Source organism: Puntigrus tetrazona, chromosome 6 (assembly GCF_018831695.1).
Source record: "Puntigrus tetrazona isolate hp1 chromosome 6, ASM1883169v1, whole genome shotgun sequence".
Lineage (NCBI taxonomy): Eukaryota > Metazoa > Chordata > Actinopteri > Cypriniformes > Cyprinidae > Puntigrus > Puntigrus tetrazona.
The window spans coordinates 524,322-541,621 of NC_056704.1; the positions used below are offsets into that span (position 1 = coordinate 524,322).

At 37.9% G+C, this 17,300-nt stretch overlaps 1 protein-coding gene across 5 annotated transcripts in view; it reads right to left on the minus strand.

Annotated features, from left to right (window-relative positions):
* dlgap4b (discs, large (Drosophila) homolog-associated protein 4b) overlaps positions 1 to 17,300 on the minus strand; it is a 92,238-nt gene that overhangs the window by 62,387 nt on the left and 12,551 nt on the right. Inside the window, exon 2 of one of the 5 annotated variants that reach the window (XM_043242196.1) lies at positions 13,834 to 14,068. The exons of the other annotated variants lie outside the window; for them this stretch is intronic. The gene's annotated coding sequence lies outside the window, so the exon portion shown is untranslated. The remainder of the gene's footprint in view (positions 1 to 13,833; positions 14,069 to 17,300) is intronic. 5 annotated transcript variants of the gene reach the window in all.

Sequence of the window (17,300 nt, forward strand, 5' to 3'; positions counted from 1 at the left end):
TATATTTCACAGTATTTCTGTATTTCTGTGCAATGCATTTCTAAGGCTTTCAGTGTACTTTGGAATAAAACAGATCCCAGTAAAAACTGTCACATTGTCCACCCAGACACAACTCTCTATAACAAACATATCCGAGCAAAGAAATCCCTTTCGGACTTTGTGGACGATATTTCAACCGCATGATTCAATTTCAGCAGCGCCCAATCAGCTTATATCTCCACACATTTATTACTCGACCGAGTCAATTCGTGGATCATGTGGTTGTTTAATTGACCGAGACATGAATCATCATTTGACAGGCATTTGATCAGAAACGCCGCTGAGATGAAACAATTTAATTAGGACGCCGGACTTCGGATTGCTATCGTCCGACTTCTGACAAACGAAAGAGTCCGTGCAAATATCAGCCTATTTAAAGACCGGCGGAGAGGCTGGAGGCTGGAGAACACTCCCGAAAAAGGTCGAAAGTGCACGTTATTAATGCATTTACATAATCAAAACGAATCAAAACAACGACGATCGCCATAAGACGTTTTGAAATGAATCTGTGATTGCGTGTCAGATCTTTCAAATAAACCGAATGAAGGGTTACGAAAACAGCCTGCGCTTTGGTGAACATTTCTCAGAAACGACTGCACGCAGTAATTAGCGAGGTTCTGCCAAGAAATCATAAAGAAAAGAGCAATTATGCTGCAAAACATCCCAACAGACCAACATATATATATATATACACACTAACACGTGAGTTCGATGGGTGTCTGTGCTGTATGCATCTATAACGCTCTTCAATCAGACACGATCCTATCAGGCATTTCTCATTAACATTTAACATAATTAGGATTGTTGAACACATGATCAACGCACAAAGCCTCCACAGACAAATCAACAGGCCAGTACACTGTAGACATTCACAGCTACTGACTACCACCGTATTTATATTCCCCGCAGGGCTGATGTTGCATGTTTTTTCATTTCACTTTAATATTTCATAACGAATCTTCTAATACGACGTTCACCACACCGCTATATTTTTAATAAAGGATGTTCCCAGAAACGGCCTTGTTATACTGTCACGAACAGTTACGCGTCAGCGCCTTTTTCTTCCCGTAATAAAATTATTTCGCTTCGTTTTTGTGCAAAAATAATTTCGCAGGTGCCCCAATCCACGCAACTAGCCGCATCCGTCGCTTTAATTCCTGCTTTTGTTATATTTAACAAAATATCTTTTTTTTGTCTTAAAATGTGGACATACGTAAACACACTTTTATTGATAGAATCTGTCATTTTCACTCTTTGGATGGAAAAAAGGCCACAGATGCTGCACAAATGCTTGCAATTTCTTCTGTAACTGACTATTGTCCTAACCTTGAAATAAACGCAAAATGATGCCATGAATGTAAGAATCGAACAAATAATTTGGCTGTTTGTGGCACTTCTTTATCGACTCTCACATGCTTTTGTATATTTTGCGAGAGAGTCTGACATGCCTGAGAAAAACAGACACAGTTTTTTGTAATCAGCTCCTCAGATTAGTGAGCATTTAATCAGTAAACCCATGTAAGCCCATCATCTCCCCGTGATAGCTCACACAGCGGCCGGTGGTCAGCGTTCACGTGAAGACGCCGCGGTGGAAAAGCGGTCAGCCGGGAATTCTGCACTCGGCTTTGTCGTGGCATAGCTCTACTTTTTGCTCCACTTTCTGCTCTAGTTTTGTGATCTCATTCAGGTCTGGTTTGTCCTGTTTGAGCTTCTTTTAGCACGCTGATGTGTCCTCAGGTACATGTCCGACGTCACAGGGTCTTTCGTTTGTTACCCTCTCAACACACCATTCGAGTTCACTGGAAGTCTTTCATGTTTACTGAAGCCTTCCTAATCACTACTGAAGCCACAAAATGAAAATATACAATGCCCATGTCCCACAATTCAGAATATTTTTAAATTGTGAGTTCACGTCTCACTATTGCGAACATTTCTAATTGCGAGTTTTCGTCTCACAGTTCTACTGTTTTTTTTCTTTGTATTCACGTCTCTGGCTTTTTTCCTCTGTACTGTTCATTTAGTTTAAATCTTTTGCAATTGTGCCTTTGTCTCTAAATTCAGAGTATGCATTGCACAATTACAATTTTCCCAGACTATACTGTATGCAGAAAGTCAGAATGTAAACTCGCGATTTAAAGGCTTAAACCAAAATGGTCTCAAAAATATGTACCTCTGTGCACATTTTGTGCAACACTGTTTTTATGTACCTTACTGCACGTCTCACCGCGGTTTCAAAGAGAAATGTCCACTGAATCGTGCTAAAGCACAGATTAAATACGTGAACCCTGACGCATTTTTATAAAAACAAGGCAATATCTGTTTTTATCACCTTAAATATTAACGCTCTACCATGTTGGAAATACGCCCTGCACCAAATCCAACCCTAAACCTAATTGATAGTGTTAACAAATGCAAAACTCATATATAAAATTGCATCTTTTTTTCCAAGCGTAGTTTTATTAATTGTGAATTTGTTTGAAAAGGAATAAGAGGAGCTTTACTGCCTCTAGTGTTCATTTCTTTTGGAAAATGCAGTGATATGTACTTGTTGGTACATATTTCGAGGTCTCGGTAAAAAGCGTGCCAAAGGTACAAAAAAAAGTTGCAGTTACCTTTCTTGAATATTTTTATTCCATGCCAAAATACGCAAGCTTCAACTAACCACCGCTTATAAAGTCAATAAAGAGAAATAGCAATTTCGTCAGTAAGACGACCACAGTAACGCACGACCTCTGTAATTCAGCTGTTATGAGTTGAACTCAATGGTTTGAAAAGATATTTAAAAGATGAATATGTTGTTGCATGCTCTCATGACACCAAGAAAACCTCAGCATGCGAGGACCGATCTGAATACTCTTCAGTACGAGCCTGGCTACACGAGACAAAGAGAGTCCGGGCATGTAATTAATGCTCTGAGAGTCACACCGGATGAAAAGTGTGTGCTAAATGGCAGGTAACTGCACTCACGCGGTCATTTAGCAAACTAAGGTCATTTCAGTGAGAGACGCCGTGTGTTCGTGCTCCTCTGCCAGCGGATGACAGGAGACATATAAACGTGTCAGTGCAGCAGCAAGCTTTTCCATCTCTGAAAACGCTCTGCTGATATCAGGGGAGCAGGTGGCGCACACACACACACACACACACACACACACACACACACACACACACACACAGTCAGTCAATGTCAGTCATGAAAACAGCTTGAGCTTCTGTTCATGCTGCCAGCTTCGCTTTATATGTACATCTATTATTACATAACTTTATTTCTTTGATTCTGGCTATTTTTTAAATTAAATTGTGCGTACACGTCATTGCGTGCGGGTTGAAATGAAGTCCACCCGGTCCCGTGGCATAAACCTACCTGGGAGCACTTTTAGCGAGACACGAAATACGTACCAGCAAGTACATTTCACTGCACTTTCCAAAAAGAAACGAACACTAGAGTCAGTAGAACTCGTAATACTTTTTTATTCCTGTTTACACACATTTACAGAGTTTCGATTAATAAAGTGTCATTTTTTGCCTAATTACTTGAAGCATAAAATGCGACTTTAAAACAATATTAATATGCCGAGTTATTTGAAAAATGATGCTTTTGATCTATGCGTGTTTATAGACTTTTAGGACGGATATTTCAATTCTGAACTGCAGCATTACATACCTATAGCAACATAATAAAAGTGTCAGGGTCACTATTGAATCTGTGTTTTAGGGCCATTTGCAACCTTTCTCTTTTAAAATGGTGAAACGTTCAGTAAGGCGCGTAACACAGTGTCGCACAAAAAGGTACATATTTTTATGAGAGCAGGTTGAATGGCGTTTCCTGCGGCGTCACACGCTATAGACCATCTAAAGCAGTGTTTCTAATTATCCTGCAGCTCCATATTAACGAAGAGAAGAAAATGTGTGCCCTTGAAAAGTCATTTTTTTCACACCGCAGGACCTTTCCAAACGAGCCAAAGAATTTCCAAGAAATAACGGCCGATTGCAAAAGCAAACAACACTTTACATTCTCGTACATTTTACGCAGATGTTTTGGACGATAATTTAATAAAATGAGCACATTGTGCATCAGCTACTCGGGCGTGAGAATATATAATGCTTTAAAATGTAAAGTTTAGAAACCAGCACTACTGTCGAGAAAGCCTGTAGTGCTTCGTTCTTATGAGAAATAATAAGTAAATGATAAAACAATTCTGCCTTTTTTCTTTTAAACACAGATGGATTTCTTAAACATCCAATGCAGTGAATATGAATGCTGATTTAATCTGGCAAAAAGACATTCAGCATCATAAAAGGTGTATATATATATGACCCATGTGTTATATTCTACGAAGTTTTATTTTTAAAAGTGCTGCATCATGATTGGTCATGTGACATGAACTAATAATTTTCCAGTCACTAATCTTATTTATTTTGTACTGGACAGTATTAATCAATTTTAAATCACAATACCATAGAAGTAATTTCATAAAGAACCTTTCTGTTCTTTGTGATTTTCTTCAGATTATAAATAAGCACAGGAAGACACGGTTCTTCAAAGGATCTTTGACTGAATGGTACTTTATGGTTCTTCTATAGCATTGCTTTGAAGAACCTCTTATGCATCTTGATTTATAAGAGTCTAATATGTCAGTGCTGGGTCTGATTGACTAGAGAGTGAGAAAAAGAGACAACCGTTACTTCGATATAAACTTATTTTATTTTAATTAACTCGTATAACCTGATTTGAGTATATTCGTTCAAACTAAATAGTCAGTATAACCGAATACCCCAAATAATCCATATGGATTCTCTCAGTAGCCTTAAACGCAGAGCAAGTACGATGACACAGCTGTATATGATTATACTCTACATTAATTCCCTATTGTGCGGCGAACCATCATGTGAACGCATGTGTCTGTCTCTCGCAGGGTGACCTTGAAATGAACAGAGAAGCCGCGAGCCATCGTCATGGAGACAGGATGCAGCTCAAGCTGAGAGAGACGGAGAGATGGAGAGAGGGATGGAGAGAGAGAGAGAGAGAGAAGGGGGATGGTCAGTGTGACTCAGGCCAGAGATGGTGACAGAGTGAAGGGAATGAGGACAAAACCATGTGAAGGAGAGAGATACTACGGGTGAATCTCACCGAACCTGTCTGGAACATGTGCCAGGCATATTCCACCCCAAAATGAGGAATTACCCTTTGAATAAAGAATTAAAGTATTTTCAAAATACTGGTTTAAATTGTGCATGATTCAAAAACATTAATAAAATAAAAACATCTCATTCATGTAATGCAAAACACCATTATGTATATTAACGTTATATTACAAAATATTAGAGAAAATAAATATGGTGCTATCATTTAAAAATAATCTATACATTTGAGTACATATTTATATATATATTTTATATATATATATATATATATATATATATATATATATATATATATATATATATATATAAAAAGAAATAAAGAAACATCACTGCTTATTATCAAAGTAAAAAAAATATATTTTTGTGGAAATGATACGTGATACATTTTATTTTCCAGGATTCTTTGATCAACGGAAAGCAAAACAGAAAAGCGTTGAGATGAAAATAAACATGTTATGCAACGTGTGAAGTACACATAATAGATGTTATATTAATAGTTTCTTTTTTGAACTGTTTGAATTAAATGATACTTAACAAACTGCTTAGTATATTGTGTCACGCAATTTTTTTATCGTATATTATTTCGATTTTGGGGTGACCTCAGTGTGTGCATCTTTTTTAATGACTTGTGAAGGAAGCAGTGGTTCCAGAGACTGAGTGAGAACAAGGAATAAGAATAAGCGTGTACACACACACACACACACACACACACAGGAAGTGAGGGCACTGTGATGGGTTTGGCTTCCTCTCTGTCTCTGCTCCATAATCTGTTTTAGATTACTGTAATACAGCTGTCTTCCTCTCACACTCTCTCTCTCTCTCTCTCTCCTGCTCGTCTCGTCTCTGTCTGTTTTACTGGCAGAACAAAGCCGGCCTGTTATAATCTCCTCCTGCCAAGCTGCCATCACATTTAGACAAGACATGAAACTTCTGTTCCTTTTTATTCACCAAGTAATTTGCATCAACATTTGCATTAATCCAAGCCCTCTATTAGCTCTATCGGTCCGGGCAATCTTCTTCCAATTAAAGCACATAAAAGACATTTCATTAACTGATTGGATGACATTTCTCTTTTTCTCTGTTTTTCCATGTTTTCATTTAAGGGCAATAATGACGAGAAGACTCTGTAAGAGCTTGAGGGAAGAGGGCTGAGCTGATGGGCGGGGACTGGGATTCAAAGGGGTGTGGTCTGACAAGATCTGGACGGGGCGGGGCGTGGTATGAGAGAAAGTAAGGTGAAGAGGCGGAGTTTGGGGGAGAGGCGGGGCCTGTTGTGAAAGGGGAAGGGCTTGGCAGACAAAAGAGTAGATTTCACCCATAACACCTGCACTTTTACATCCCGGTAGGCGGTGCAGAAATGGAAAAGTGAGCTTGAGATAGAAAGAAGAAAACGTGAAAAGATGACAAGACTGAAAACTGACGCATTCAACTGACCAAATGAAAAGCGGTTTCCCGTATCACAGCTGTGGACCGTGTCATTCAGAAAGGCTCTGCAAACACTTTCTCCAGCTCGCGAACGCTTTCAACTCATGAGTCATGTGCTGCAGTGTGCAATTAACCCCTCAGCGCGGTCTTTCATTTAACAACCGTCATAAACATCGTGAAGTCAGACCGTAAATAAACAGTGGTCATGACTCCGCAAATCCATCAATCTCTTCTGAAAATCTCATGTTATTAACAGCATGGCATCGCGATTATTTTTACCTCTACCTGGTCTTGATGGATGTTCAATTTGTCTCAAAACAGAACAATCTTAACATTTATGCAATAACCATCACATCCAGTGATTTATATTGGCGAGCCTTAGCTGAAACACATTTGGATGCCGTGAGATATATTCTATTGAAGCGTGAAGCATGACCTCAAAACGTTGAATGTTTCATTCGATTAAGCAGCATCCAGTTATCATTTTGGAAGTAAGTAGAACAAAAAAAGTTAGCATTGGATTTCTGAGCCAACGATTGTCATCGCTTTGGATAAGATTTCATTTCAGTCTCAACATGCAGCCTCATTCACTGGTAATGACAGCTCAACACACGTTGCATGTGGCATTGCATGTAATAAGCAATGGTTTTTCTGTGCATTCAGTAAATCCACATACTATAGCAAAAAAAAGAGCAACAGAAATGATGGCAGGCACCAAAAACCCTAATGTTACCATCTGCACGGCTTTCATTAATGTAAGCAGCACCTTCCATATTTTCTGATGCCTCTCTCTCTCTCTCCGTCCTATCAGCTCAGAGCACAAGGATACGGCGCTAATTAACAAGCCTGGTGATTTAGATGTGACCCCAGCCGGCCCTTCAGCTCTGGGTCAGTGAAGGGAAGAGATGTGGGTCAGTGTGAGTGTATGCAGCCACTGGGAAACACTATTTGTGAAGCTAAAACAACATATACAATCTACAAAAAAAACATGTCTACTACATCAACTGCATGCGACTACCATTAAACTATTCGGCACAAAAAGCTCTCAATTAAGGTGACAACATTTGATCATATCTCAACAAATAACCTGAAATGCTGCCTAATTTATGCCAGTGCTAATGAGCATCAACAGTTCAATAAATATTCCACTATGAAAAAAAAAGAAGCCGTACAATGAAATCTGTTCACCCAAACAATTCACTAGAACGATTTGCTTTCCAAGACATCTCAGCAGGCTCTATGAGTCTCACGGTGTTCTGGTCAGACACAGAATAAATAAAAGCGGCAGGCAGATAAATTTGCAGTAATGTGAATCTAATACGTTAATCCAGACAACAAGCATTAGAAGTTACTGTTTAATCTTTAAAAACGCGATCAGACTCATTAACTTTACAGAAGACTCGACTTCTAATAAGAAAGAAAAGTCGGGTATTTCTAATCCTGCATGAATTTCTTTGTTCTGCTGAAGACAAAGGAACATATTTTGGTTTGTAACCAGGCTGTTGGGTCACCATTGACTCCCATAGGAGGAAAATAAATAACACGGAAGTCAATAGTGACCCAAAACAGCTGGTTAAAAAGCTGGTGAGTAAATGATGACAGAATTTTTATTTTTGGGTGAACTATTCCTTTAAGTCTCCTTAAACACTCCCAAAGTCTCTGCACTTCCGCTTAAGTTTCAGAAGAGTTCTCAACAATTGCAAAAAAGACGAAAATCCAATCAATTTTCTAATAAAATTCCCTGCACTGTTATTGCTATTGGCGTCATCTCTTTACTTTTAATTGAGAACAACTACTAACTTAATAAGAAAACACTGCATCAGTTTTTCTTTTTACTCACATTACTTACATTTACCTACATTACTTTTTTGTGTAACTTTACGTTTAAGACAAATGACAAAAACCGAAATAAAAAAAAATAACTACAGCTTTATAGAAATAGAGCACGAGAAAATGACTAAAACGACACGTCTAATCTCTGAAGGACTCAAAGAAAGTGTTTACTGGCGAAACAATGAAAATATCTATATAAAATATAACGTGCAAACCGTGTCTGGTCACTGCACGTGTCAATCAGATGGTCTTTTCTGTTTAAGTCTGCAGTTCTTGGCCAGTGATATGTTTGCAGGGAGACATACGAGGATCTGCAATATCAATCGTCATCTGCTTAAAGAAATATATTTAATCTAGTTGACTTGCACAAGCAGCTGTGAGTACAGTAAAGTAAAGCATAACTAAGTTGTTCTGTAAGTCTATAAAAAGATTTATGTCTGAGGAGATTTATTGGGCCTACAGGCTGGATTAAAGCGGGATTAAAAGGAAAAGCTGTTAAACCTGCCCCTTTAAGAGCCGTAGGAAACATCCCCTTAAAAGCGTCTGAGCTGCGTCAGGAGATGACAGGAGACCGGGACGCGTGTGTCTTTAACCACAATGACACACTGCCGCAGTCATTAGCACAGAAACCGCTGGTTAAACCAAAAAAAACGACACTCCACAGTGGTTTATAAACAGCGTTTTCTGATCTGAAAGTGATGCTTTTCACAGCGTCAGTGCGTCATACATTTAAGCTTTTGTTTACCGTGAGAGAAAACAATCCGCTTCGGATGGGTTTACGTTGCTTGCCTCCAATAAAAGCTGTGAAAATGGTTGCGGTTTAATGCAATGTAACACAAAAAACAATTAGAACAGTTTTGGAGGACCTGAAATAAACTCTAATATAATCGAATAAAACAATGCACGTAACAAAATGATGAAAACTGAAAATCAAAAACAAGAAATAGTAATAGCACTGCTTTAGTGATTGAGACGAAACATCACAGAGAGTAAAGTAGTGATATGATTTGTCCCCACATGCACGTATTTTAAGACTCGATAGGTAAAAGGTATTTTGAGCGTAATTTAAGTGCTTATTCAAACCACTTCAGAGCCGCATTGATTTCTGAGTGGCTCATTCCTGATTTCAAAGTAAAGTCTGAAAAAAAGAGACACAGCGATATATGTGACCCTGGACCACAAAACCAGTCAAAAGAGTCCGTTTTGGGAAATTGAGATTTATAAAAGATCTGAAATAATGTATGGTTTGTTAGGACAGGACAAGATGTGGTTGAGATGCACCTATTAGAATATCTTTAATCTTGGGGAAAAAAAGTTATATAAAATATATATATATATATATATATATATATATATATATATATATATATATATATATATATATATATATATATATTACTAGTGGATTGCAAAAATAAGTTTTGATGCATTTAAATTTACAAAATATTTCTAAATATCCTAATGATTTTTGGCATAAAAGAAAAATCAATAAGTTGGACCCATATAATGCATTGTTGGTAATTAAAAAATATCTACCCATGCTGCTTTTTTGTGGTCCAGGGTCACATACTGGAGGACATTCAGTGGAAAACATCTTATATTTGGGTCTGCTCCTCACACAAAGAGCATCGCATGGCTTCAGAGGACTTGATTGCTAGGAACAACATTGCAGTGTGACTCTAGTTTCTGTATCCATTGCCCACCTCAGAGACAATAATGAATTAACCTCCCACAGATGCTGCTCCGTCCCCGGAGAGAGAGGGAGAGAGAGAGAGAGGAGATTCGATAAAGTCAGGTGTATTTCTGTGGCAGGCACCGGGGCTGTTGTGTGTTACAGTGGTCTTTTATCATTGACTTACAAGTGACAGTTCATTCAGTGGCCATCAGGGTCCTATTGAACATCGGTCTTTCTTTCCTGTCCTTTACGTTTCCCACTTCGTCTCTCTCTCCCTTTCAGTCTGACTGTTCTTGTCCTCTCGTCGGTCTCTCTGTCGTTCAAGTGACAGCTGCGGCAACAACAATTAGGTCAAGCTCCACACTTGGGCCTATTTTAAGCTTCCTTGCTCGCAAAAGACTACAAACGGTCCAATATCTGCGTCTGCGTTCAGATCAAGGCGAGCGCACGTCTGAATCACGGCAACACGTTGAATTCAGCGATAATTATACATGAGAAAGTAAGCTAGAGACCTCGATTCAAGTCCATTTGCTTTAAGATCACAATGAAATCAAAGCACGTTTACTTGTTAATACGTAAAGCTTTAAATTAGTAAAAACATAACAACATTACTATTTGTACCAACAAAGGCCTTTCTTGTCACTTTTGATATATGTATGTATGTGTGTGTGTTTATGTGTGTGTGTGTGTGTGTGTGTGTGTGTGTGTGTGTGTGTGTGTGTGTGTGTGTGTGTGTGTGTGTGTGTGTGTGTGTGTGTGTATGTGTGTGTGTGTGTGTGTGTGTGTGTGTGTGTGTGTGTGTGTGTGTGTGTGTGTGTGTGTGTGTGTGTGTGTGTGTGTGTGTGTGTGTGTGTGTGTGTGTGTGTGTGTGTGTGTGTGTGTGTGTGTGTTTGTGTGTGTGTGTTTGTGTGTGTGTGTGTGTGTGTGTGTGTGTGTGTGTGTGTGTGTGTGTGTGTGTGTGTGTGTGTGTGTGTGTGTGTGTGTGTGTGTGTGTGTGTGTGTGTGTATGTATGTGTGTGTGTATGTATTTGTGTGTTCCAGCAGTAGTAAATAGTACACTAAATGAAAATTCAAACTTGTGGTATTTATAAAGAAAAGTGAGTACATCAGACTCAATCCAAATGTGTTTGGATTGCATTTAATATGCAGTTTTCACATGCATATGAAACAAAAATGCATATAATGCGCATCTGCAGCACAAACCTAATCCTACCCACCACGTAACATAAACACGACAAAGTCCTTTTTTGCGTATCTATACAAGTTTTCATCTTTATACGCACATATCGTGTATGTGTTCCCATCAGGAAAAATGGCTAATTGCTAAAACTGATAAAGCTTGCGATTCGATCGACGCGATGCAGAATTCAAAACACGTTTTACATCCATCGTACCGTATTTGTGCGCTGAGACGGAAACAAACCGACCTCTGACACCAAAGTAATTATTTTAAAGGTTGTTTTTAAGAGTTAGAAGAAAGATCACGCAAGACAACGTTTTCTGTGAAATCATCACTCACAATAAGACCGGGAACCTGATTTTAAAGCCAGAGATCTCTCAAATGCACGAATCAACACACTTCCTCCTCATCTCCTCTCTCACACACACACACACACACACACACACACACACACACACACACAGAAAAATCCCACACCAGATGCTCTCAGACAGTCATTAAGGGTATTACACACAAGCGTGTGGCCCTGCAGGCAAACAGAGAGATCAAACTGGTGTTTGGAGTCCTGGCCCCGCTCCTCTCTCAAACACAGTTCACTCTGATTCACTCCACATGAATGAATCCACGCTTCACCCACTCACTCATTGACACTCGTGGGATTCACTCACACCCTGCGTTTGCGTGCGTGCATTAAACCGTTAGTGTCATTAACTAGCTGAACAGCCATCAGTGACTTGATCCACACTAAAATTCACGAAGAAAAGAACCGAATAATATATTTTGCAAGAGTTGCAAGAGTCGCATTACAGAGAGATACATCGCATGGTTGTATATGGCACTATTATTGTATTTAGAAATATGTAATGTCATTTTTTTGGCCAAAACTAAACATTATAAATACTGTAAACATGCATTCTAGTTTCTAGCCCTCGCCAAAAAATGTTTAACTGAATAGAAGAGGGATATATAAAACAAACTTAAATGATAGTGGTATTTGTGATGAACGGCATTTATTATAAAAGGCGAGTACACATTTATTTAAAGCTAAATTTAAACTACCAGCATGCACTGTAAAAAAATGAACTTCTGTCGTTCGGCGCAAATACACGTGTGTGGGTTATATTCCAGAAATTATGGTTATAGTTTTGTTTTTTGTTGTTGTTGTTGTTATTTGAAATAGATTTTTGTAGCATTATTAATGTCTTTACTGCCAGTTTTCATCAATTTAATGCATCCTTGAGCACTAAGAAGTTTATAAACAAACTAATTTATTATTATTATTATTATTATTGACATAAATGATCTCTCTCTCTACCATTTGCCTGTAAGCATATATATATATATATATATATATATATATATATATATATATATATATATATATATATATATATGGCATATATTATCTATATCTTTGTATAGTATCACTCTCGTTCAACACAAATCTGTTTTACATAACTCTTATGTACTTATGATAAAATCAAACACTTAAGAGGTTATGTTTTTTTACAACAATGGTACTACAGCCACATAGATATTTGTTAAACATATTTTGATATTTTTATAACATCGTATGCGACCAAATGTCCCTAAAGTTACAAAAATTTGCCTGAACTAACTAGACTGTTTATTTATTCATTTAATTGTATTTATTTATTTTTACCGAAGTAAAATAAATATTAAATATGACATAAAATGTGGTATTTGGTATTAAATATGGTATATAAAAAAATTATTTTATCAAAAATAGTGACATGACATTTAATTAAAAAAAAAAAAAAACCTTTATGCTTACGTTTGTCCACAAAAGATGAATTTAAAGCTGCTACGCAAAGGATGTTTCAGTGTTTGTTATTTCTGAAGATATACCCAAATACATCATAACACCTTAAAAACAGCCCAGCACACAAATTATTTTCTGATTGAAAACGTTTTACAAATCAGCGTGAGCGATGAAAGCACTCGGCAGGGCTGGCAGCTCTCATAATTCGTGTTAAAACATGCTGGAAACTTCATGTGCCACATTATGATGTTGTCCCTCATTTACATTTATTAATTTAGCAGACGCTTTAATCCAAAGCGACTAACGAATGAGGAGAACCACAAGCAATTTACCATATAATTTAGCCTAGAAATGCATTTTTTAAACCATCAACTTTCAGTCAACACTTTCATACAATGGAGCTACAATGACTTTTAGTCTTTCAAAGAAGCGTTCGCTTTTGTTTTTTTACCGTCTTTAGTGTTTAATTGCACTGAACTGTCTCCTGGGTGATTGTCATAATTAAAAAGAAATCATTTCGTTCCTGAAATTTATGGTAAATGCTGCCAAATAAATGTTTCGGAGGACATTTCGTCACCCAGTCGTGAACAAGCCCAGGGCAAATGAGCATATTTCACAGGGTACTCTAAATACCAAGAGTTAAGCGTCTCTTACGTATCTTTTCAGGAGATTTGTAACGCTGAGATGCTGCAAATCTTCCATAGAAATGTGGAATTAGAGGAAAACGAGAGCAGCTGTTGACCTGCTCAGACTCACACGAGCGATGTTCGAGCGTCAGATAATCATTTCAGCAGCACGCAGACACGGATACATCGACCGGCGAGCACCTGCGACGCCGTTCCAGACCAATCGAAATGGATTAACGTGCCGTGATCGTTTCGTGGACGAGTCATCTGAGGTGGACGCCAGTGCTATTCTCAGGAAACCTTTAACCTGATCTCTCAGATTGCACGAGACTGCATAAAACGGCAAATCTGGGTGGGAGATGCGGCTGAAAAAAAAAAAAAGAAATCTTAAAATATATTTCAAAATTAAAGCTCTCCTATTATGGATTTCTGAAAATGAGCAAATGCAGCGTGTAAAAAAAGTCGACTCTGAATCATTGCAACGAGTCATTTTTAAAACGAATCCCAAGCCGTTTCATGTTGATGTCAGAATGAAACATTAGCATATTCCCGCCCACTTGTTGGTCTGTAAATGTAAATTGATTCTTCATAGCTAGGTGCCGCTTTTGGAAGGCACTTGGGAGGTTTGGAAAAACGAATCACTGAGTGAATCGTTTGGGTGTCGTTGAGAAAGGCAATGAAGGTGTTTTGTGACCTTTTATGCATTGCATGCATCTCCCAAAACCAAAATATCAACCTTTCATAACTCGTAATAGGGGCGCTTTCATGCATTTGATTAATAAACTTCTCTCAGCTCAAATAAAATCACGTTTGAATCTTTAGACCAGCAGCTGGAAAGAAGAAGCAATCAAAGCGTATTCCCTGAAAAACGAAGCGGAGTTGATGTACAGCAGCCCTCACGTCTGCTCCGCACTGATGTTAAACTCTATTCATGATGGCACCTGAACTTCTGAACTAGCAGTTTCTCCCATCGGGCTTTTCCTTAACCTTGAGAGCCTGGCGGAGACTCTGAACGTCTTTATTAAATCCACAAAATTAGGACACAAACACACTGACTGTAATAAACAAATGTACTGCGTGAACAAGAACACATTTCTACACTCAATAGAAACACATAACGTACAGAATCTCTCTCTCATATATATATATATATATATATATATATATATATATATATATATATATATATATATATACATGCAGTTTAAGTATAAAGTTAAATCATAAGGATAAAGTTCTAGCATTGGTCTATTTTCTTTTCTCAAAATCTTAACTATTTTCAAAATATTAACTATAAAAACTTTCTCAAAATATTACAAATGTGATCTCACAATTCTGTGACATTATTATCGTGTTTTAAAAATATTTTGACTTTATTCTCACAATGCTATTACTTTATTGTTGTCATTTATGACTTTGCAAAATATTTAAACTGCACTGTATCAATATTATTTATTTATTTATTTGCTAAATTTTTCTGTTAGACAATTTAATTAGGATCAACCAGTTTTACTGGATAATAATAATACTACTACTAATAATAATATGATTTTTGTATATAAACAGTGCTCAAGGATGCATTAAAATGGCGGAAATGGTGACATTAAAGACATTAATAATGCTACAAATAATCTATTTCAAATAAATGCTGTACTTGTGAACATTCTAGTCATCAAAGAATCCTGAAAAATAAAATGCATCACATTTTTGAAACAAAAATGAGTTTTCAACATTGGAAAATGACACTGAAGACTAGAGTAACGGCTACTGAACATTCACCTTTGCATCACAGGAATAAATGACATTTTACAGTATATTCATATACCAAAAAACTACTTTCATTTTAAAATAGCAGTTATTTTTTTATTTCATTATTTATATTTTTATTGTACTGAAATACCTCACAATAGGATTGTTTTACTCTATTTTCAATCAAATGAACGCGACCTTGGTGAGAAGAAGAGACTTTTAAATGAGTGTACAAAAAAAACCTAAAATGCAAATCACCTGTGCCCCTTTGAACAGACGGGTTTTGTACTCGGGTCTTTAAAGAGAGACACCAGCTGTGCGGCACAGCTTGATAAGAAACCTTGAACGGCGTTTCATCTTCATCTCTTATCAAAAAAACAACAGCGTAGTCAAGGTCAGAGTCCGAGGGCATAGAGATGATATGCTACAGTCACGTGAGATTTTTGTGGAGAGTTTCTGATCATCGGCGTGATCAATTCTAAAAGAAATATTCGATATACTTGCATATGCTTTTCTTCCCAAAATATTGATTGCTATTCATTATTTACTCTGCTAAGTGCATCCCAGACCCTTTCAACCATTTGGTACTACTGCAGGTTTCTGCATAAGAATCAACTTGCCACATATTTTTCGGACGGTAATTTGGTTTAAAATACCCCCACGGTTGCAACTGACAGTACACAGATTTAATTTGCGCTGGAGAATCAGGAACAGCCTTGATGTAGCGGCGCGTGTGAGAAAAGCCAAAGCCATCCAATTGAAGCTGTCCCCAATCTCAGCGTAATTGGCCTGATTTGTCGAGTCGCACGGCGAGAGAAGTGAATGGAAGTCATCAAACTTTAATGTACTGCTTTTAATACGCTCCCAAAGGAGGGCCGAGTCTCTCTGGCATTAGACTCCGTGTCCTAGACTCGCCGTCGCAGCGACCGGCTGGAACCAGATGATTTTAAAGCGCGGCATGCGGCGAGTCAATTACAAGCGAAACGCTCGGTACGGAGGCCTGCGGGGTTCAACAGAGACCCGACCTGAGCAGCAGGTCACGGACGCTTCACAGGGCTCGTTTCATGAGCAACCGGACGCTTCCTGATCTCTGAAAGAGTGCATTGCGTTAAGAAAACACACTCGAGACTTAAAGTCCTCAAAGTGCAAAAACAACTGACCATGCATAACACGTCACACATTCAATAAAACCTGCGATTAAGCACCATTCCCAAACAAGCGTCAGATTCATTATACACAGCTCAGCTAGATTAGCTGATTCAGTTAATCAGCTGCACAGAATCACAAATCAGACAAGCTTCAATTCAGATATATTTGACTCACAGTGAGTCGGGATCAGTAATGTGATTCATAATGAGCCACACAGCTTAATCAACGGCATTGAGTTATCTGATTCTTTTCTATGAATCAAATGAACCTATTCACAAAACAACTGAATCTGAGTCTTTTTCAGATAAGTTAGACTTGCAGTGAGTCACGATCGATCTTCTCATAAATAAGCGGCATGGTTATATTAATGATATATCATTTGTGAATGAATCGTTTTTTAGAGTCTGGGCTTTTCAGTGAATTAAATGAACTGGTTCACAAAATCGGCCTGAACGATTCGTTTTACAAATCAGACCGGGTCTCTTTGAGATATAGCTGACTTACAGTCGCGATCGATTCTGATTCATAATCATAAGCAGCACTCTTTTCTCAGCAGCTTTTCAATGAATCAGCCGAAATGGTTCACAAAACCAGTCTCTCGTGTGAATTGTAATAAGCCGATAATTGGTGTTGAGAAGCATGGTTATGGTAGTGAAATCCCATCTGTGAATGAATCGACTGATTCAAAACCAACCCGAA